Source organism: Spermophilus citellus (genome assembly GCF_964194105.1).
Source record: "Spermophilus citellus genome assembly, contig: SCAFFOLD_58, whole genome shotgun sequence".
Classification (NCBI taxonomy): domain Eukaryota; kingdom Metazoa; phylum Chordata; class Mammalia; order Rodentia; family Sciuridae; genus Spermophilus; species Spermophilus citellus.
Genome location: NW_027672891.1, coordinates 2067839 through 2090379, shown reverse-complemented (window position 1 = coordinate 2090379; position 22541 = coordinate 2067839).

Genomic DNA, 22541 nt, shown 5'->3' with positions numbered 1-22541 from the left:
CCTCCACCTGCCTTCTCCATCAGCCATCTGCATCAGCCACATGGTTTCCAGAGCCTTCCCAGAGCACATGAGGGCCTCTTCCACCCCAGACTTTGAGCTGGCCATGCCCTTTGCATGATGGACACATTTCTCACACAGAAGCCAGCTTCTGATCACATGCCAAATTTTCCAGAGTGTTTGTCTCCATCTGCTATTTCTACATTATCATCACCCCTGCCCTGTCTTTCTGCCCATTCTCATGGTACTGTCACTAATATCCCTTATAATCCACTCACTCATTAGCATCCTGTCTCCCATAAGAATTTCAACCTCACAGGAGATGGACCGTGGCTTTTAACATGCATGTTCCCACGAATAAACAGATGGACGGAAGCCCATCAACTGTTCCTTTGCCCACCAGTGCTCCAGGAAGACTGTCCATTAGTTTTATTGAAATAATCAGCTTCCAGAAAAAAAAATTCAGTGTATTTGGTGATTACATGACTAGCATCACCCAGTCTGGCTCTGCTCTCAGCTGTTCCTGGGTGATTTATACAGTGTGTCCCCTCTCCTCTAAAGAGAGACACAAGTCCAGTGGGAGGCTGGGTGGGAGCCACATGCCAGGCTTTCACTGTTCTCACCCATCTTCCCTACATCCACTGATCAGCAGCTCCCAGTAAAAAGTCGAACCCACAACACACATGTGAGGGCAGGTGCAAGGGTTCCTCCTGGGTGCTGCTGGGCATGTGTGAAATACAAAATACAAAAAAAGGGCTGGGGATGTGGCTCAGGGGTGGAGCACCCCTGGGTTCCATCCCCAATACTGAAAAAAAAAAAACATGGTGGCTGTGGCTGAGAGGCCAGCAGAGCCGCAGAGGGCTGGTGGTTTTGGAAGCAGGGAGGTTAGTGCTAGTGGACAAGGCCCTGGCAGAGAGGAGGTCAGAGACCAGTTGGGTCATTGCCAAGTGGCCTGTGAGGCCATCACCTTGTGATGGAGAGGAGGAAGGGTGAGGAGAGGCCCCAGGTGGCAGGTGCCCAGGGCAGGAGTATCGCCCACTGTAGCTGTGCCTCGTCCTGGATGGAGGGCTGCCTCTGGTATCCCTAGGGCTCTCTGCTATTTTCTCAGCTTCCTTTGCCACTCGGTAGCAGCCACAGCGAGCAGGGCTGTCTACAAAGTCAAGTGGCAGACCAGGTTGTCCTGTGGGCTCTCACTTGGTGACTTTTCCTGAAAGAAGCAATCACGTGAAAAGCCACAATTGCAAATCCTAGGTTGCTTTCTAGTCCTTGGTAGGGACAGTGGTCATTTTGAAAGACATTTTCAGCATTAGAGTCTTGTCCCCAGTCCCCCAGCCCCCTGTACTGAAGACCAAACCCAGGGTCACTTGACCCCTGAGCCCCATCCATAGCCCTTTTATATTTTATTTAGACACGGGGACTTGCTGAGCTGCTTAGGGCCTTGCAAAGTAGTTGAGGCTGGCCTCCACCTTGCGATCCTCCTGACTCAGCCTCCCGAGTTGCTGGGATGACAGGCATGGACCACTGCATCTGGCAGCCTTTCATTTTGGACTAGTCACAGTCCGCTAGCAGGGAATACGTCCCGTAGCATTAGTGGAGGCACAAGGGTGTTAGCAGATGATGATCCAGGGAGGTGGTGGGGCCTCCTGAGTTTCTGGTCTCAGTCATGGGGAAGCCTGATTGCCAGCTTGAGGGCTCTGTGGTGCCTTGGGGTGGACCGCCTGCCCTCCGCCAGGTGCATCCGCATTGCCATCGGGGCCTTCTTGGTCCTGGATGACTTCCTGGGTACCCTCGGTGGTGGGATCGGGATCCTGCTGGTGGTCACCGTCATCTCCCAGTCCTTCGAGATATTCATCCAGGAGCAGAGTGAGGTGGACAGCATGAGGGCCCTGCTTTTCTGAAAGCCACACCTGCCCAAGGACCAGGGAGGATGCCGGGCGGTGCCTCGGAAGGCAGTGGTGGCCAGGGGCAGCAGTGCTGTGGTGCAAGGGGACATCGTCCGCTGGGGCTCCTCTCCTCCTCTGGCTATGGCCACTGTTGCCGTGACAGGGATGGGGAGCGCTGTCCCCATTTTCTGTCTGACTTTGGTTTTGGCCTCCCCTTCCCCCCCTCAGTGATGTGTGCAGCCACAGTGGTGTCCCTGGTCCCCACAAATGTGGCTTTTTGACTCTGGTTGGAAGCACAAAATCTTTGTGTATGGCCTTAGGTAGTCAGGCGTCGGGTTGAACCTCCTTTGGGGACACGGACAGCATCACCAGCATGTCCGCATCGTCACCAGTGGTGGCACTCTGGTTGAAGACTGTTCCAGTGGGGGGCATTGGGTCCTCTGGGCTCAGGATGACATAGCTCCCTGCCCAGCTGTGGGCGGCTGCTCTCCCACCAAGGTTTCAGACAGGACTTATGCTGGGGCAGATCCATGACTGCCACCCCTGCCACCTCGTGGACACCTCATGGCCAGGCAGCTTTGTCCTCATCTGGGGGAGGCCTGGGGTCACCACCTCCACCCTCACCTGGCCGAGCTCAGGGCTCTCAGGGGACCACCCCACCATGTCCAATTGTCCAGACTCCAGTCAGCCGTGGTGTGTCCTCACTGTGCAGCTGCCCCCCGTGCCCCTGGGAAGGGCCGCCTTCTGTCTCTCCCTTTGTTTCTAGAATGTTCTGACTGCACTTAGGGACCAAATGCAAGTAAGGGGCCAGTTCTCTCGGCCTCCACCACATACAGCCTCCACCACACTAGGAGGCTGGGAGGGGAGGCTCAGGCTCAAGGCCTGAGCTCAGGGTCCGGGGCTTGGGGTTCCCGGGAAGGTGCTCTGGTGTCTGAGACAAAAAGACAATGACATCTGTGGTGACAAGTGAGTAGACCATGGAGCTGGTGACCATCCTGGAGATCTCAAGGCCCCTCTCAAATGCAGCTGCAGGTTCCCTCAGCAGGGTGCCCCTATTCTGCACGGGCCCTGTAAAGGCTCAGTAGAGGTGGTACACTGTCCCCAGAGACCTGGAACAAGAACGGGGGGACCTTGTTCCCATCCAGAGCCCAGCACCTTCTCACATGTGGCTTTGTCTGGACCCAGTCCCCAGCAGGGCAACCCCGCCACCAGCCACCTCCCAGCCCACAGGGGCCTCCACCATCCCTCTCCTGCACCTGTTAGATGGCAGGGCCTCCCCAGGCCACCGCTGGGGACTACATGGGCTCTGGCATGCAGGCCCAGTCCCTGGTTCCCGGGCTGTGACTGGAGAGCGCCAGACCTCAGAGTCTCTTGCATTCCTACTGGCCCTGTGTGTTCTGGGCTTACAGCCTGTGGGCATTGATCACAGTGGTGGGCAAGGGCTGACCCAGCTTCCAGGAGACTGCCACTGTGGACGCCAAAATGGCATAAATGAGATATGGTGATTAAATGATAAATAAAGCCAATTTTTTACAAACTGCAGGGTCATGGTCTCGTTTCTGCTCAGGCTCATCCCCAGAGACACGGTTGGCCTTCTTCCTGCTGGGAGCATCCCCTTGTGTTCACGCCTGCATCCCAACAACTCGGGAGGCTGAGGCAGGAGGATCATGAGTTGGAGGCAAGCCTCAAAAATTTAGTGAGGCTCTCAGCAACTCCTGAGACCCTGTCGTTAAATATAAAAAGGGCTGGGGTGGGCCTCCATGGTCCAGCAGCCCTGGGGTTCAGTCCCTGATACAGGGAAAATCAAACCCCCAAGTTAGAAACCTCCTGTCCGGTTAAGCACTGTGCCTTTTCTCTCTGCCCTGGGGACGTGGAGCTGTGCCTGGGGCCACTGTCAACCTGCCTCAGAGCAGAGCAGATGGAGCCCAGGGTCAGACAGCATGTTGGTATGTGTGTGGGTGGCGGGGTGGACTGAGGATCAGGCCCTACCTTCATCCACCCCCTCCATCATGTCTGCAGCGGACTTCCAGTGGCTGGAAGAAAGTAAGGCCCAGGGCAGTAGGAGGCCAGGAGGCAGCTGGGATGTCAGACTCCAGGCTCTGCCTACCCCAGGCCCCTGCCTGCACACCTACTGCGGGAGTCGCCTTCCTGGACGGCTCCCCCAGGGGCACCTAGCCACGGTTTGCTGCGATCCTGATGCAGAGTGGATGGCGCAGGAGCTGGGCGTGTGGCCACGCCCCAGGGCCGGAAGTGGGCAGAGCCGGGATCACGCTGTGCCTGTGCAGTCGCTGGCCTCGTGTCGCTTGGAGGCGGTGGCGGAGCCGCGGAGAACCGCAAGGAGGGGACAGCGCGTCTCCGCTGTGGGTCGCCTGAGGCCCAGACGACCAGGCCGAGGTCCCCACCTCGTCCCCGCTTGGAGTTCTGCTCCTCAAGGGAGGGCCGGGCTATCCCCAGCCCGGTGGCCAGCGCTGCGGCTGCGGGAGGCCCCCACCCCTGGCCCCAACGGGTATTGCTGGGCTTTGGGCAGCCGCAAGGCCGCTGGTTTTCAGGGAAGGTGCCCAGGGGACAGGTCACCTCAGGGGTCTCCCCGTTGCCTGGAGGAACACACCATAGTAGGGCAGGGTGGTGGGAGCCCCAGGACCCTGGCAGCTTGTCACCATCACGTCCTGAGTGCGACAAGTTCCCGCTTAGGGTGAAGAGTGCAGGCGGCCGAAGGCCAGAGCTGCCCCTTGGCGGCCAAGCGCCTCTGCCTTGGGTGTGGGATTCGCCTCTGTGGTGGAGACCCCTGTGACATGTTCAGATGTCGAGGACTGAACCCAGGGGCGCTGACCACCGCGCCACGTCCCAGCCCTTTTCAATTTTTAAGACAGGGTTTCACTACATTTGGAGGCTGGCCTCGAATTTGTGATCCTCCAGCCTCAGCCTCCAGCCTGGGTTGACAGGCTCCCGGCTGGGATCTGGGGTTCTCCAATGGCTGAGGCAATGGGGAGAGGGGTCCACAAGGGACAAGGATGGTGGCTGAGTCTCGCGCAGGCAGGGGTGGAGTCCGCCTGCCTGGTTGTCACTGCACTCCCGCCCCCACCCCCGCCCCAGCCAAAGTCCCTTGGGTCCTTGGATGAGCCGGCAGGGGTGCCAAGCTCTAGGGGGTCCCCCTGCATGTCCCTAGGGCCACAGCCTCCCTGCGTCCCACACAGGGTCCCACGACGTCCCTCCCCACGGCCTCCAGTGTTCCCGTGAATCATGCGCAAACCTGCCCGTGGGCGGAGTGATGGTGACCGCGACAGCAGGTGATGGAGCAGGCAATTGTCGGGCGCCCATGGGCCCATCTTATGATGCTGGCCCAGACGCTGCTGCACATGGATCTCACAGGGCGGGGGTCAACGCAGCTGGGCGCAGTGACAGCAGCACCTATTGCCATGCCACACGCTGCCCTTTAATCACCGCTTGCCCTGGTGATGAGGGCAACAGAGGTCCCACCAGCGGCCTCCTGCACCAGGCCGGTGGGCCACCTGCAGTCCACCAAGTGGGAGGTGTCAGTTTGGTGAATCTCCCTGGGGAGGGGAACAAGGCACGGTGCTGACCCGATGGGTGTGCAGGAAGAAGGATGGCCTCTGACCTCCATCCCATGCTCTGCTTCCTGTGGCCTGGGACCGAGAGAGGCCACTGCTTCCTCCCCTGGGTGCAGCACTGGGTCAGCAGCCCAGGGTCTTTCTCCCAGTGGGGACACTGGGTGGAGCCAGTGACTTCCCCTCTTCTGATCCTAGGATCTAGGGCCCTCCTCAGGCCTCTTATCCCCCAAATGGAGATTTTTCTTCTAAGCCCAGCATCTGGGAGGGGAGGGTGGAGCTGGCCAGCGGGGGTCTCCTTGTTGACAGACTGCCAAGTTCTCTTCCTGGAGGGACCTGGATTGGGGGCTCTTTTCAATCTGGGCTACTTGGGTGGCTGATCACACATCACCTCCCAGGTTCATGGGATATGGTCACACACCTCCAGTGATAGGAGACAGAGGTCCATCTTACAGATGGGGAAACTGAGGCTCAATAACAGAAAGGAGCTGGGCTGCATTGCAAATACCTGTCATCCCAGCATTTTGGGAGGCTGAGGCATAAGGATTGAAAGTTGGAGGCCAGCCTTAGCAACTTAGAGAGGTCCTGAGAAACTCAGTGAGACTCTGGCTCTAAATACAATATAAAAAGTGCTGGGGACAGTGGTCAGTGGGTAAGGGACCCTGGGTTCAGTCCTTGGTGCCAAAAGAAAAGTGCCCTTCCTATTCTGGGTTCCCACTCCACAGGGGCCCCTGAGAGTAGGCAAGAAGCTGGGATTGATGGGCCACCCAATCCTGTGCTGGGAGGCACCCAAGAGCCTGGGCCCAGTTGTGACCGACTCAAACACTTCCAGGGACCACCCCCCCTTCACCTAAACATCACAACCATTTTTCAGGCTCAAGCTGAAATGGCACAAAAAAATGGGGGTGCTGTCATTGCTGCTAGATGGCGTGTCAGCGCAATAAGTTGTGGCAAATCCCCTGCTCCCACCTGGGCTGTGTCCTGCCCATAGTGGATGGAGACACTGCCCGCCTTTGGCTATGGGTCACTCATCAAAACTTCCTCTGGGAGATGAATGTGGTCATCAGGCCCTTCGGCAACCCCATCTGCCCACCCAGGGCCACCTCTGCCCAGTGCCAGTGGGCCACCTCCCCGACACCTGAGGACCAGGAATGAGAAGACTCCTCTGGTCACCAGGGAATCTCTGTCCCAACCAACAGCTGGGGCCTGCTGTCACTGCAGCCTCTGGCCTGTTCCTGGGAAAGGTTGGGGCCTGGGTCAGAGGAGGGGCCAGGACAAAACTTGGCCTTAGAGGTCAGATCTGAAGACCACAACCTCCAAATACCCAGGACTCTAGTGAGGCCAGTTCTACGCACCAAGGGAGGTTGTGAGGCCCAGGGAGCTCTGGGCTCTCATGGCCAGTCGGCTTCCATCTTTTTTCTTGGGGGGGGGTATCAGGGATTGAACCCAGAGTCACTCAACCTCTGAGCCGCATCCTCAGCCCTATTTTATATTCTATTTAGAGACATGGTCTCTCGCTGGGTTGCTTAGGGCCTGGCTAAATTGTTGAGACTGGCCTCCAAGTGCAATCCTCCTGCCTCAGCCTCCAGAGCTGCTGGGATGACAGGCTGGCCCCACTGCACATGCCTTCTTGGTACTTTTGACAACCATGTGAGGCCCTGGGTTCAATGCCCACGGCCACAAGGGGGGAAACTTAGAATTCTAGAGCAGTTTTATATTTGCAATGTGATGGTGGCAGTTTATTCCTGTGTGTCAACCATCATCCTTTGTAGTTAGCACCCAGGCACCACCTGCACCCACCACCTTCCGTTTTACCTGATGCCCCTTTATCTGTCCTAAAATCCCAGCCAGGGACCTTGGTGTCCCATCTCTAGAGGCTTTTCTGGGCTGTGAACTTTTCTTTGATGGCCCTTGTTCTTGGTGACATCAACAGTATGCGGGAGGACTGGTCAGGTGCTCTGCTCATGTGCCTCAGCTGAGCTCATGGCCTGATTGAGACCCTGGTTGTGGGGAGTCCACAGTACCCTTGTGTCTGCAGAGGTGCTTGCTGTGGATGCGTCCAGATGGCATTGACTGCCAAATCCTGGCTGGGTCAAGGGGACGCTTTGGACCCACACAGTCCCTCCTCTCCTGTCCACCTGTGGAGGGCAGTGTCCTGGGCTTGGTGGCTGCACATTTACCTCAGTGACTTGGAACCCGCAGGTGGCCGAGCCCAGCCCCCTGTGTTGACCAAGTTCCTCTGACGTCAGCGTGATTGGGAACGCTACTGCACACTGGGTGACAACACAGAACGACTCTCTCTGGTTGCTCAGGCACCAGAGCTTCCTGCTTATCCACCTGAGGCTGCATTTGACATGGCCTGTGATTCTGGCTCTCTGGGTCTCGGTCTCCTCTTCTATGTAACAACACCTAGAAGCACCCACAAAGGAGTCCAGTTCAGAAGGGGAAACATAAGTTGAAATCCCCCCAAACTGTCTGGGTTAGGAGGCTGAGGAAGGAGGATCACCAAGGTGGAGGCCAGTCTAGACCACATAGCTAGGCCCTGGGGCTGGGGCACAGCTCAGTGGCAGAGCGCTTGTTCGCTATGGCCAGGGCCCTGGATTTGAGCCGCAGGACCACAAAAAACAAACCCTAGCACCCTGCACCCCCCGGGGCTGTGCACACACATCTCAGGGTGACGGTGCTCTATGGGGCCTTGCTCTTCCCCAGGGGTGTGCACTGGGCAAAAACAGCATACTCTGCAGGACCTGGCTGGCAGACAGGTCCTGAGGCTGAGCTTCCAGGGCAGCTGCTACAGACAGTCACCCTGTGGAAACACACCTGAGCTCTGTCCCAGAGAGAGTCCAGAGTCAAAGGGGGTGGTGGGGGGAACGACACAGACTAACACCCAGTGCAGGGCTCCTTCAGCAGGAGGGGGCCCCAAAAGGCCAATCCAGAAACAAAGTTGTTATGTGGAGGCCAAAAGCCAGGGGGACAGCAGGTCCCTTGAGGGTCATGACAATGACAATGAGGTGCCTTGGAGGGTCATGACAATGTTTTAGAATTAAGATATGGGGGGTGTAAACTATGTTATGCATCAAAATCCTGTGGGCCACACACACTTAAAATGGGTGGATCATGTTCACAACTGCACCCCAACAGAGCTGCCAGGAGCTCACAAGGGCCCAGCCTCTCTGGCCTCCTTGGGTCACTGTGCAAAGAGGAACAGGGCTGGGGAGTCCCCAGGTCAAGATTCATAAGCCTCCTTCAAACTCAGATATTTCACAACTCCACACAACGCACCTGAGGTCCTTCTGTCCCAATATCTCATCCCTGCGGGAAAACTGCCCCGAAGGACTTGGGTTTGGGGGGCTGGGATACCAGGGATTGGACTCAGGGGCTCCCGACCATCAAGCCTCATCCCCAGCCCTGTTTGGCATTTTATTTAGATTCAGGGTCTCACTGAGTTGCTTAGGGCCTCGCTTTGGCTGAGGCTGGCTTTGTACTTGCGATCCTCCTGCCTCAGCCTCCTGAGCTGCTGGGATCAGAGGTGGGAACCACCTCTGTTTTGGAAGACAATTTTCCTCTTCTCCATTAGGCTCTTTTCTTCAAGAAGCTGGATGAAGCAGACCGATGAATGGCTCAGATTTCCACTGTATTCCTGTGTCTTCTCTCCTACATGGAAGAGGACAATTTTTCTCTTTTCATCTCAGGCCCTTTTATATGATTGATTTTCCAGATGAACTGGCTCAAGGTGTCATTCCTGAGAAGGGGCCACCTTCTCAGAACCTCATTAATCCACGGTGGACAGGATGTGGTGAGGGATTAAAAAGAGAGAGAGAGGTTTGCGGAGCCAAGCTCCTGAGATGAAGGCCCCATTAAGAAAGAGAAAAATAGCCCTTGGAAAAAGTGATATTTTCATGATCTCCAAAAAGCAGTGACCAAGAAACCACCTCAGAGAATCAAAGAACCATCAAATTATAAAAGGGGGAAAGATGGAGAGATTCTATTGTGGATGGAGAGTGGTCCAGGGATGAGAAACTGAGTCCCAGTGAGCTCAGAGGACTAACAGGGATCACCCAGCACCAGGGGACTCACAGTCACCCTGCCCCTCAGCTAGCACTGGACGCAGGATGACTGTTGAGCCTCTTTCTGAGCCTGTGGCCTTGATCTGGAAAACAGGGGAAATGAGATTCGTGGTGTCTGCGCACACAGGCACATAGCTGTGAGGAGCCACAGGTAAAATACCTCCCCAAACCCGCAGCAGGGGACCTGGCTATGCAGCAGGGGACAGGTACAGAGCTAGTGTGAGTCAATCATAACACAGTGGATGAGTAAAAACATTTTGAAAAAGAAAACAAAATTATGTCCAATTTGACTTTTTGGGGAGGTGAGGGGGTAGTGTTGGGAATTGAACCGAGGGGTGACTTATACTTGAGGCCCGTCCCTAGCCCCATTTTGTATTTTATTTAGAGACAGGCTCTCTCTGAGCTGCTCAGGCCTTGACTAAGTTGATGAGGCTGTCCTCCACCTTGTGATCCTCCTGCCTCAGCCTCCTGAGCAGCTGGGATGACAGACATGCTCCACTGTGCCTGGCTGGCCAATGGTCATCATGTGGGGGATGAGATGGCAGAAGCAATTTCTTGACTTAACCACACAACTCCCAGGAGCAATGAGCAAAGGAAGAGCTACCTCATGAATGGACCTATGTCCAAGCCCTCTGCAAGGTGTCCCTTTATACTACACGGTGTTATCCTGAGTGTCCCATGTGGCATCAACAATGCAGAGGCCAAGGAAAGGAGGACACAGAGGTCACACCACCTGCCTGGTGCCACAGTGCTGAGGACAGGGCTCAGGATGGACTCCCCTTGAGCTGCTTGGTGCCCTTGGCTGTCTTGAGCCCTATGATCACGTGGCTGATGGTCTTGCCATAGCCGCCCATGGGGTTCTTGGTCTCACATGGCGTGAGCTTGGTCACCTCCCCCTTGTAGACATCCTTGGCCTCCTCTATCTGCAGCCCTGGAAGGCCTTGATCTGGAAAACGGCCAATGGGAACATGGTGAGAAGCGGGACCATCCTTCTCTCCACATCATCCCCTCCCCACCAACAACCTTCTTACATCAAACTGTCACAGCACAAGAACTGACAAGTCACCTTACAGCACAACCTGGAGACACCATCATGAGTGGAGAGCAACACTACCATTAGTGGTGGCCCATGCCTGTCATCCCAACTCAGGAGGCCGATGCAGGAGGACCAAAAGCTGGAGGCCAGCCTCAGCAGTCCAGTGAGACCCTGAGCAACTCAGTAAGACCCTGTCTCCAAGTAAATTCAAAAAAGGGCTGGGAGGTGGCTCCATGGTTAGGTGCCCCAGGTTCAATCCCTGCTGTCCCTCCTTAAAAGAAGAAGAAGAAGAAGAAGAAGAAGAAGAAGAAGAAGAAGAAGAAGAAGAAGAAGAAGAAGAAGAAGAAGAAGAAGAGATGAGGGTCACTGCTCTCCTGACAAAAGGGGAGGCCACAGAGGACTTCTGCTGTGCTGGCAGGCGGCCATCAGGCTCCCTGTGAGCAGATATGGAAATGTCCCAAAGGCAGAGACACATGTCCCTCTGAACAGCATCCCTGCCTCCCTCCACCTAATACCGAAGGGGCTACCAATACCCTTCCATTCAAATAGGATCAATACTTGGTTAAGAATGGCTCCATGTTTGTCCAGCTTTCTCCAATTAAAAACTCATGGAAGGGGCTGGGCTGGAGATGAGGCTCAATGTTGGAGCACTCACCTAGCATGTGCAGGGCCCTGGGTTTCATCCTCAGAGCCACATAATAATAAATAAATAAAACAAAGTTATTGTGTCCAATACACAACTACAACTAAAAAATATGATATTATTTAAAAAAACTCATCTAAGAAAGCCACATATACCTACCCTTTCCTATGGAGCTCTATAGATCTCACTGATCTTTTCATAGCCTCTCACCTTGAAAGTCTAACTTATATTTTTTTAATATTTTAATATTATCAGGCCTCCTAGCTTATCAATCAATACCAACCAAGATGCATCCCAGACCTTTATGTTGTTTATTTTTGAACAGGGTCGCATTATGTATATTTATTTTTAATTTTTTTTTTCTTCAAAACAAGTTTAATTTTGTTCCAGCCCTAAATTAGGAGAAGAACTTAAATCTTAAAAAATGCTCAAGAATCAAGCCATTATAAAGTTAAGCACCCCTCCCCTTAGCAACAAATAATGAACTGATATAGGTGACTGAACTGATATAACTGATTTAGGTGTAGATGGACACAACACAATGCCTTTATCTTTATGTGGTTCTGAGGATCGAACCCGGCTCCTGCCCATGCTAGGCGAGCGCTTTACTGCTGAGCCACAATCGCAGCCCACTAACTTGTATTTTATGGATTAAGAAACTGAGAGCTGGATGTGTGGGTGCATGCATGTCATCACAGCAGCTTGGGAGGCTCAGGTGGGAGTATGGCTAGTTGGATGCCAGTCTCAGCAACTTAGCAAGGCCCTGAGCAACTCAGCAAGACCCTTTCTCTAAATAAAATACAAAAAGGGCTGGGGATGGGGCTCAGGGGTTAGGTACCCCTGCATTTGATCCCTGGTAGCCCCCCCCCCAAAAAAAAAAAAGGATTACTCAGTCTTTCCTCTGTTTTTTGGGGACAGCCTTGCAGTGCAGGTTGCTTGGCAGCATCACTGGCCTCTAACACTAGATACCAGGAGTCCCCCCACCATGTTTTGAAAACTACAAGAGACGACTCTCCAGATACTGGCAAATATTTCCTGGGGGGCAAAATCGGCCCAGGTTGAAAATCGCTGCAGAGCTGATCTCACCTATCTGGACTTCCAGAAAGAGCACACAGAGAACAGGAAAAGTCCACAGCTCAGAGGTTCAGAGCTGGTGAGTGTCCAAACAAACAACACCAAACAATGAGACTCAGAAAGCTCTGTGGACATCAAGAAAGGGAAATCAGGGGAGGGCCCCCTATCCAAAAGTACCTCCAAAACATCCAGAAAGAAAGTTTCCAACCCTGAAAATCAGACATCTTAAGAGCAACAGTGGAAGGCAAAAAGTTCCAAATAACACTGAGAGAAACAGCACTGAAGGAAACTGCTATCATGCTGGTGCTGTGGCGCAGGCCTGTCATCCAAGTGACTCGGGAGGCTGAGGCAGGAGGATCACGAGTTGGAGGCTATCCTCAGCAAAAGTGAAGGCCTAAGCAATTAAGTGAGACCCTGTCTCTAAATAAAATGTAAAAAGGGCTGAGGATGGGGCTGAAGAGTCAAGAGCTCCTGGGTTTAATTCTTGGGGTTCAATTCTTGGTAACCCCCCCAAAAAAATGGAAGATGACTTGAACAAGCTAATGTTCCTGTAAGTGCATGCTGTATGGCATTCCAGCCTCAAAAAACTTCCCCCAGGCACAGGACTTCTTCATCCATCATCAGACACCACACAACACACCCTGGCAACTCCATATGTACAACTTCAAAATTAGAATTCAAGCTTTTATTTCACAGTTGATTGTGTTTCTGCTTCTGAAAGGTCAGGAGCCTGCCCCAGGCCTCCCAGCTGATCAATCAATACCCACCAAGACGCAGCCCATAACTTTAGGGTGTTTATTTTTGAACAGGGTCACATTAATTCACTTAGAGCCTGGTGAAACTGCTGAGGCTGGCCTCCAACATGTGATCCTCCTGTCTCAGCCTCCAGAGTCACTGAGATAACAGGCAGGGGCCACCACATCTGGTAAGAGCCCACTTCTTTACATACAGGAGTGCAGGCTCCTACTCTCTTATGCCAAGAGGCCCTTCCAGAGAACAAGCCATGCCCAGACCAGGAGCTCTGGGAAGCCTGAGGATCTGGTCGATCCCCTTGCAGATCCCAAGGAGCTGCACCATGTGTCCTCTTTTGTCCCCTGGAAAGCCCAACTCCGGGGGAATTATCAAACCCTCTGCCCAATTCCAGCATTTCAAATCAGTCAGCAGGGGCTGGGGATGTGGCCCATGCCGTAGCGCACTCCTATAGCATGCATGAAGCCCAGGTTCGATCCTCAGCACCACATACAGAGATGTTGTGTCTGCCAAAAACTAAATATATATATATTAAAATTCTCTCTCCTCTCTCTCTCTTTCTTTAAAAATAATTAAATAAATAAAATCAGTCAGCAGTTTGAAGCTCAGCACACAACTGAGGCATTTTGTGCCATCAGGAGGCGTCCTGTTTCTCTGCCCGGAAAACACTAGAAGCCCCTTGAAGATCAAAAGAATGTTTCTGTTATTTGTCAATTATACTCGTAGCCAAAATAGTGGTGGGCAAATTTTGCATTCGAAAAAATACTGGCTGACTCATTTTCCCCTTCCAATAATGTGCCACAGAAGATGTTTTTAATATTTTTTTAATTGTTCATGGACATAATATCTTTGTTTTAATTTTTTAATTTTTTAATTGTAGTTGAACACAATACCTTTATTTCACTTCTTTATTTTTATATGGTGTTGAGGATTGAACCAGGGTCCCCCACGTGCAAGGCAAGTGCTCTACCACTGAGCCACAGCCATAGCCTGTCACAAATTTTTAGGAGGCCCTGGACCAACAGAAATGAATTTTCGGCTGGGCGTGGTGGTGCAAACATACAATCCTATCTCTCAGGAGGCTGAGGCAGGAGGATCACGAGTTGGAGGCCAGCCTCAGCAACTTAGCAAGGCCCTCAGCAACTTTAGCGAGACCCTGGCTCTAAATAAAATACAAAAAAATGGATGTGGCTCAGTGGTTGAGTGCCCCCAAGTTCAATCACTGGTTAAAAAAAAAAAAGAAAAAAAGAAAAGAAAAGAAAAAGAGATACATTTCCCAAGCAAAGGAGACTTGAAAGAGTTCAAGAACCATCCCAGCGACCAGACCCCTCAGAGGACTTTCCTCCCCCTCTTGCCAGGATGATTTTCATTCAAGAAGCATGAGTTTGGGATCAGATTCCTTTCTGAAACACACATGTGACCCACGTCAAAAAACAAAGACTAGTTAAGATGTATATTCCATTTGGCTTCTATGTGAGGATAGTCCTCTTAAGCAGCAGAAATCAATGAGAACACAAAGACTTTTCCAGTTCCCAAAGGTCCTGCCCACAGCACGGCCCTTCCTTCCATCTTCTTGCTTTCGATTAACTCTTCTATGACATCACCTGCCTGCAGCACAGAGGGAAGAAATGGTCACTATTACTGTGTTTCAGTGGGGAAAAAATGCAGTCCCTGCTCCAAACAATTCACAGACTGGTCCAACCAACCCTGGATGCCAGCACCTTCCAGGCACTGCTTTGGATGCCCCAACAGTGGAGGTGAGAGAGAAAAGTCTGCTGGGTAAAGTGGCCCACACCTGTGATCCCAGGGACTCGGGAGGCTGAGGCAGGAGGATATCAGTTCAAAACCAGCCTCAGCCAAAGTGAGGCCCTGAGCAACTCAGAGAGACATTGTTTGTAAATAAAATGCAAAATAGGGCTGGAGAGGGGCTCAGGGGTTGAGGACTCCCCAAGTTCAATCCCTGGCACCCCCCACACCCCAAAAAAAGACATAGACAAGAAACCAGAGGATTTTCTTTGGCCTTTTCTGTTAATAGGAGGCTTGGAGGCCATAGTCACAAGTTCATGTAAATTGCAGGTTTCTGTAGCTGCTCAGCCTTCAGGGAGACCACGGGCCATGACTCTATGGTCCAGCAGCTTAGAGGTTATGGAATGCAAACCCCCAGCTGTCATTAATAAACTGGGTGGCCAATGGATGGGCCATTTTTTCTGAAAATAATAAAATAAAATAATAATAATAATAATAATAATAATAACCATAATGCTGGGATTTGGTACAGTTGCCACTTAACAAAAGTAGACCCGATTGAAAAAAGGATGGTTGGTCGGGGCACGGTGGCACAGGCCTGTCATCCCAGGGCACCTGGAGCCTGAGGCAGGAGGACTGCAAGGTGGAGGCCAGGCTCAGCAGCTCAGCAAGAACCTGTCTCAGAATAAACACAAAAAGGGCTGTAGTACGGCTCTGCGGGGAACGCACCTGGGTCAACCCAGGGCACCAAAGTGACACTGAGTCCTGGGGAACGCTAGGACGGTCCCGTGCCCCCAAGCCCCCGGCTCCTCTCGCTGCCCCTCTTGCAGGTTCTCCTGCCCCAGGAGCCCCACAGCAGCCTGCTTGGCCAGGGCGCTCTCCTCCAGCTCCAGCCCCTTCCCGTGGCTGTGTGAGGCGATTCGCGGCATCTTCGTGGTACTCTCCACCTCCTGGATCTTCAAGGTGCCAGCCGGGAGCCCAACCCACGCTGAACCACGAGCCACTACCTGCAACCCCCCAGGGATTACCAAGCGGCCATTACTAGGGAGGCTGGCAAGAGCCCGCCTCCGCTGGCGCCCTATTGGAGGATATTGGAACACCATCACTCTCCATTGGCTCAGGCATGCACTCAAGGCACCTGCCGGTAGAGCTCCACCCACACACTTCCCGCTGTGGCTCTGGGTCGACTTCCCTGGCAACAGTACTTCCAGCTTGCTCTGCGGGTGTGAGCGCAGAAGGATGAGCCCCGGAGTTCTGCTCCCTGGTTGAGGAGCTGAGGGGGTGGTGGCACCGAGGAGAGTTTTTCTGGGTGTTTGTTTGCTACCCGGGATTGAAACCAGGGGCTCTAAATCACTGAGCCTCAGCCCCGGTCCATTTTTGTATTTTATTTAGAGACAAGGTCTCACTAAGTATCTTAGGGCCTTGCTAAATTGCTGAGGCTGGCCTCAAACTTGCGATCCTCCTGCCTCAGCCTCCAAAGCCACTGGTATTAAAGGTTTGCACCACCATGCCTGGCGCCTACTCAGAATCTTAATAAATGAGTTGAGACTTTGTCAGAAGCAAATGGCATTGCACCATTTTGCAGATGAAGAAAACCCACCCAGAGGAAAACAGAAATTCCAGAGATAAGCGAGCTCACATGAGGGTGAAGACACGCCTGAGATCCAGTCCAGCTGTGGGGGTTGCTGACTCTGATGCGATTTCTTTGTCCTCTCTAGACTGACTTTTAAATCTAATTATTTTATTCCGATCATTGACATCATTATTGAGGCGATGTTTGTCTGTTTCCCTCTACTGCTTTACATTATGAAGGTGGAGAACACATATTTGCCATTTTAATTTTAATTTAATTTTAATTTTGGAACATGATACACAGTCTACAAACCAGCTTCTAGATAAGATTTCTTATGAATTCAAAGAAGGTTCTAAAAAAACACCCCCCTGCACATGCACACACACTACTGAATCCATGCTCTTTATTTTTATACTATGGATTGAACCCAGGGGCATTTTACCACTGAGCCCCATCCTCACCCGTTTTTATATTTTATTTACAGACAAGGTTTCACCGAGTTGCTTAGGGACTCAATAAGTTGCTGAGGCTGGTCTCCAGCTTGTGATCCTCCTGCCTCAGCCTTCCAAGTCACCAGGATGACAGGCATATGCCACTGTGCCTGGCTTCAATTATATTTTTATCCACTAAATAGGTAATAAAATTCCAAATCAATGCAATGAAACATACACCAATAATCCTATGGAGAACTACCTTCCAGAACCATGCACTGAACAATCCCATCTCTGCCACCTCTCAGTTTCTCACTCCCATGGACTTTCACCTTAAGTCCTTCCTCCTCTCTTCTCTCCAGCCCAAGACTGAGGCCCTCAGGGCCTTGTGCATGCAAGGCAAGCACTCCTTTTTTGGAGGGTTTATGGACATCCTTGTGTGTATAGTGTGGTATGTGCTTGTAGTTTTAACTTGCATTTCCTAATGATATAACACACACTTGGGCTGGGGATGTGGCTCGAGAGGTAGCGGTAGTGCACTCGGCTGGCATGTGTACAGCCTGGGTTCGATCCTCAGCACCATATACAAACAAAGATGTTGTGTCTGCTGAAAACTAAAAAAATAAAAATAAATATTAAAATTCTCTCTCTCTTTAAAAAAAAAAACAGTGGGCACCTTTTCATATGCTTGTTTGCCTCTGAAATATCTTCTTTGGAGAAAGAATAATATGTATTCTTCATATTAAGTCCTTACCAAACTCATTATTTTCATCTGCTAATTTACTTTTTAATTACTTATTTCTACCCTCGCATCCCAACATTATTCAGTGGTTCTTAGTAAACCTTGAGCCATTTCAGAGAAAAAAAGGGGGAAAATATCAAAATGGTATTTTTTCAAGGGGTCTAAAGTAAAAAATAAGATTGACTCTGCATGTACCATTAAATGTGATAAATCTCTAAACTTCAGTTAAGAACATAATAGCATCAAATGTCACAGAAATCCCTTCTCTATGCTACTTATGTCATTATGAATTTTAAAGTAGAATTGAAGATCTTTTTTTTAATGTCATAGAGTTGATGAACAATGCTTCCAGAAAGATGAGGAAAGAACTATGCAACCAGAGCTGGTAATCAGTCACCATGCATCGATACCCAGTGTGGGTTTTCACAGCGAACATCCCTCTCTTTGAGCCTGTAGTCACTTTCATTTGCGAGGCACCTTGTTTAATTTGGGGTAACCAATTTATCCCTGATTGCCTGGGACTTCTCCAGCTTTAGCACTGAACGTCTCTCATTCCCTCCCAGAACTAGGAATACTTGGACAGTTGACCACCCTAATTACCCCTTTCAGTAAAACCCAACATTACTAACTTAAAAGCACCTCAAGTCTACATTTTATAAACAACTGTCCCTCTCCAGGTTTGTGATATATGCCAGGAAAAAAAATGCCTTTAATATACCCTACTTAAAACACATTTAAGACCAGAATGGAAATTACATGAGTATTATGTCAAAAGAGTCTTGTAGCAGAAAGACTAATTTGCATTGGCATTTACAATGGAGGAAATTTACATATTACTTGTGAAGTTAAAAATAAAGGTCTTAAAAAGAGACAGATTAAGAAATCTGCCTATGTTAATCTGAGAACAGTACAGAATGGAATTTTCTTCTACAGCTCAGGTGTGTGTGTGTGTGTGCATGTGTGTGTGTGCATGTGTGTGTGTGCATGTGTGTGTGTGTTTAGTTGTCAATGGATCTTTTATTTTATTTATTTATATGCAGTGGATCAATCCAACACAGGGACTCACACATGCCAGTCAAGCTGTATCACTGAGCCACAACTCCAGCCTTGTGTTGGTGTTTTTAAATCTGAATCGTATTTATTGGAATACGTAATAAACATATAGAGTATGAAAGTTCAAAAGAATCACTTTGTATGCACCATGAATTATCTCCCTTCCACCCCATCCCTTAGCCATTCAAACACCTAAACGATTATTGACTTTTAGGATTCATTCAGAGGTGATCTATGCAAATATAAACAACTGGAATTTTTGGAGAGTAAAATGATATTTACTGAATCTGGAGTTTGATTATTACCAAGGGCCTAACCTGGAGCAAGGGTTGGGGAAACCTGCTCTATAGGCTTGCTTTAGAATTGAAGGGCAGGGATTGCCAAACTGGAAGGTCAAGGGGGTGCAGAGGCACAGCATGCAGGCACCTTTGGAGCCTGCAGGGAACCACCTTGGGTTCAGAAGGGTCACGGCAAAGGGTACAAAAGTGGTGGGGGCAGTGAGCAATTAATCTAGAGAGACAGGAAGGGCCAGCAATTACTCTTTCCTTTGGTAGGAAAGCAGTTTTGTTTTAAATGAATGTGAGCCAAAGAAAAGCAAACCAAGTCTCTAGCAGGGGAGGAAAAGCAACTGAATTTTCAAAATTAACAAATATGTAACTTCCTGACTCCCTGTCTCTGTCGCCTGGGTCACAATGTATATTTTTATATAAACATAGATAATCCTACTGCCATCACAGGTATATTCTTGAGAGTACTCTGATTTGGGAAAATACAATATTCATGAAGAGATCACAGCCCCCCATACACTGAGGTAACTGAAAATTCAAGCTGTGGTGAGCTTATACTTCAACAAGTTTATACATGAAACAATGTAGAGGAAAATGAATATTTTGGGTACATATGTGAAGGATATATATCCCCTTATGAATTTCGATTGGCATATGTACTATTACATTTTAATATATTAAATATATAGTATGGATTTGCAAACATGAAATATATGTGTCATATACTACTTTGATTCTTTCATGTCCATCTGTGTTGATTCATAATCAACTTTTCACAACATATTTCTCAGAAATATTCATTTTCTTGACATACATATTCATTTCTGTATACTCAAAATGAACGTCAGTGAATATTGAGTACTAACACTAATATTTCTACAGTAAGTGACCCAGTTTAACATCAATGAAAGTATATTCATATGGGACATGATGTGTATTTTGAAGTAAATTTTCATTCAAAATTGTTAAATTCCTATTTCTTCAGAAATGATACATCATAGGATGTATCATTTCATCCAATATTCACAAATTGATATGCATATGATTCACTTACATTCACTCCCTGTATCAGAACCCATGTATTTCTCCATGTTGCTTTACTTGCTTTTTCATGAGATTTCTTTTATAACCCATTACTTTTGAATCCCATCATCATTTTTGAAGCAAAACTCAAACACAATTTGGTATAATTAGTAACCCTAATATTACCACCAGATGTATAACTACTTGGATTGAAAGTTTTTATGTGAATGCCAGATTTCATGTATTTTTAAAAATATCAATTCAATCCATTACTTAAAATAGTAACCTGTTATATTTTTTATTCACCGTATGGTCTATTCATGCATCATCTCTATATATGTAGACCCAGGGTACACTGATTTTTATCCCCAAACTCTAAATGATAGGGTTTCAAAACATGCTCCCAGAAATGGTGGAAGAAATACGAATGTCACCTGCTCCATGTATTCCTTTCATCACATCATCTTCTGGACACAAAATGCAAAACTCACACTTATCTTATGATTCTTCCAAAGCCTAATTTTAATGAGAGCATGGATTACTAAAATCATCTACGTCTGCGTTGCCTATTGTTTTCAAATTTCAAGCCTGTGTTGAGTATACACTTGTTTCTTCCTAGGATAGTGTATTCCACCACCACCCCTGTTGAAAATATCCCTGAACTTATCACTCATTTTGTACTTTGCCTGATCTCCTAACATCCCTATTGATATCTATTTCCCCAAGTGCCTTGTTGTGACTGACTCTTCATGTGTGGTGACATTCCCATTTACACTCTAATAGAAATTCATTTGATTGCAAAAAGGGCCTTTTGACCAAATCCTAAACTCACTCTTCTTCCTTACCCTACACTGGAATCCTGCCTACTATCTCTATTTCACTGGAAGTCCTCTTTTACATTCAGTAGCCCCAGGTACAAGATCTTATGCCATTGTATATGGATTTAGAGGATTCACCTCTGCAGAACATAATTCAAAACTATGTATCCAAAACAAGGGCCCAACACAATTGTGTGCTTCAGATCTTACCTAGTTTTCTATTTTCATACTTACATTTCACCTTACATTCTTATAAATATCCCAGTTGCCCAATACCCGTATTCATCCAGCAGAATGACTCCTAACCCAAATCGAACCTGAAATGACCCTTAACCAGACTCTGTTCCCTCAATCTATTTTCACATAACAGCAGGTCCTGAGTTGATCTTGCCATACAGGTATGTAGGGAATCGTCCAGCTGCTGAGAAGCTCAAAGGTTGATGCAGAAATGATCCCTGGAGCAAATGTAGGCAGCTAGGTAGGACCTGTGAGGTCTAAAGTCATCTTTCATGGCCAACAACCCAGTCAGGATGAAGGGATGTGGCTGAATCAGCCTCTCTCTTCTCAATGCAGGGAAGATGGACACAATCAGGCCTGTGTGGGTTGCTGATCCCGGGCTCCTAGGGTATATAGACCTTTATGTCTTGTGAAAATGTCACAGGAAGGTGGGGCAGCCTCCATCTCATGGGACCCTTGGAAACAACTGTTAGGACAAAGTGGTTGCCAAGGCAGTGACCTCATTCACTTCCCTGAAGGATGTGACCTCACCTCACTTCCTTGGTGATGGAACTCTCTGAACTTGGGATCCAGGAGGCAAGGCACCCAGAGGCAGTTCCAGTCCCAGTGGGCTCACTGGTTTGTCTGTACCAAGGCCAGAGTCCTTCTTTCTTGGCACCTAGTGATGTGTGTATAGCCAAATGCCTTGAATGGTCTGAACAGGGGCCTTTCCTGAGAAAGAAGTGTTGGCTCATTGCTGGCTCCTGACAACTACACAGAGATGGCCAAGGGGACCAGAGCTGAGACAGGACAGGCCACTGCTGGTGAACATATTTTCACCCACCAGTCAGAGGACAGAGTGGAGAGATGAAGAGCTAATACAGGTGTGATTTGTGTGTCTTAGTGGGTGTATTTTTCAATTGGTCGTTTTGGCTCATGTTCTGAGAACATGAAGAAAAAACCTTTTGTTGTTGTTGTTGTTGGTTTGAAATGGACTGTTAACTAGTGAGTCTTTCTATGTCAGTGGATCCCACTGGTTTGTGGTTATAGAGAGTAGAGAGAAGAATGCAGCCGTGAATGTGTCCTGTCTAGTGGAAATCTTTGCAGGACTCCTCATGGCCAATTGATGAATGGACTGCTGCTTGCCTTGCAGATGGGCAACACCTACCAAGATCCTAAGTTCCTGTATTCTTCCTGAATTTTGGCCACTCTCTGAAGGGGTTCGTGTGTTTGTGTCCAAGATGGGTACCACCTTCAAGCTCTGTCACATGGCCATGGACTGGATTGCTGATGGGAATGCCAAGCATCTCAGAAAAGTCCAAAATTAGCATGACTGGTAAGGAACTCTCTGGAGAAACCCTGCTTGGATAGATAGCCACCCAAATTGCATGATTAGGAGCTCTCAGTTGCCACAGTGTTCAATTAAAGAAAAGTTTTTCTCCAGGCTGCTATCCTCCCTATTGTTCTGTTCCCCTGAATGTCAGGGAGGGGTTTGCCTTAAGGCACTCCTTTTGGAATCCTCAAGAAAACAGTTTCAAATGGAAATGAAGAGGCCCCCTCTGTGCCTTTTAGGTAAAGTGCTTTGTAAAAGCTCTGTCTGAATCAGACTCTTGGCCCTGTGTGTGGCTGTGAATGA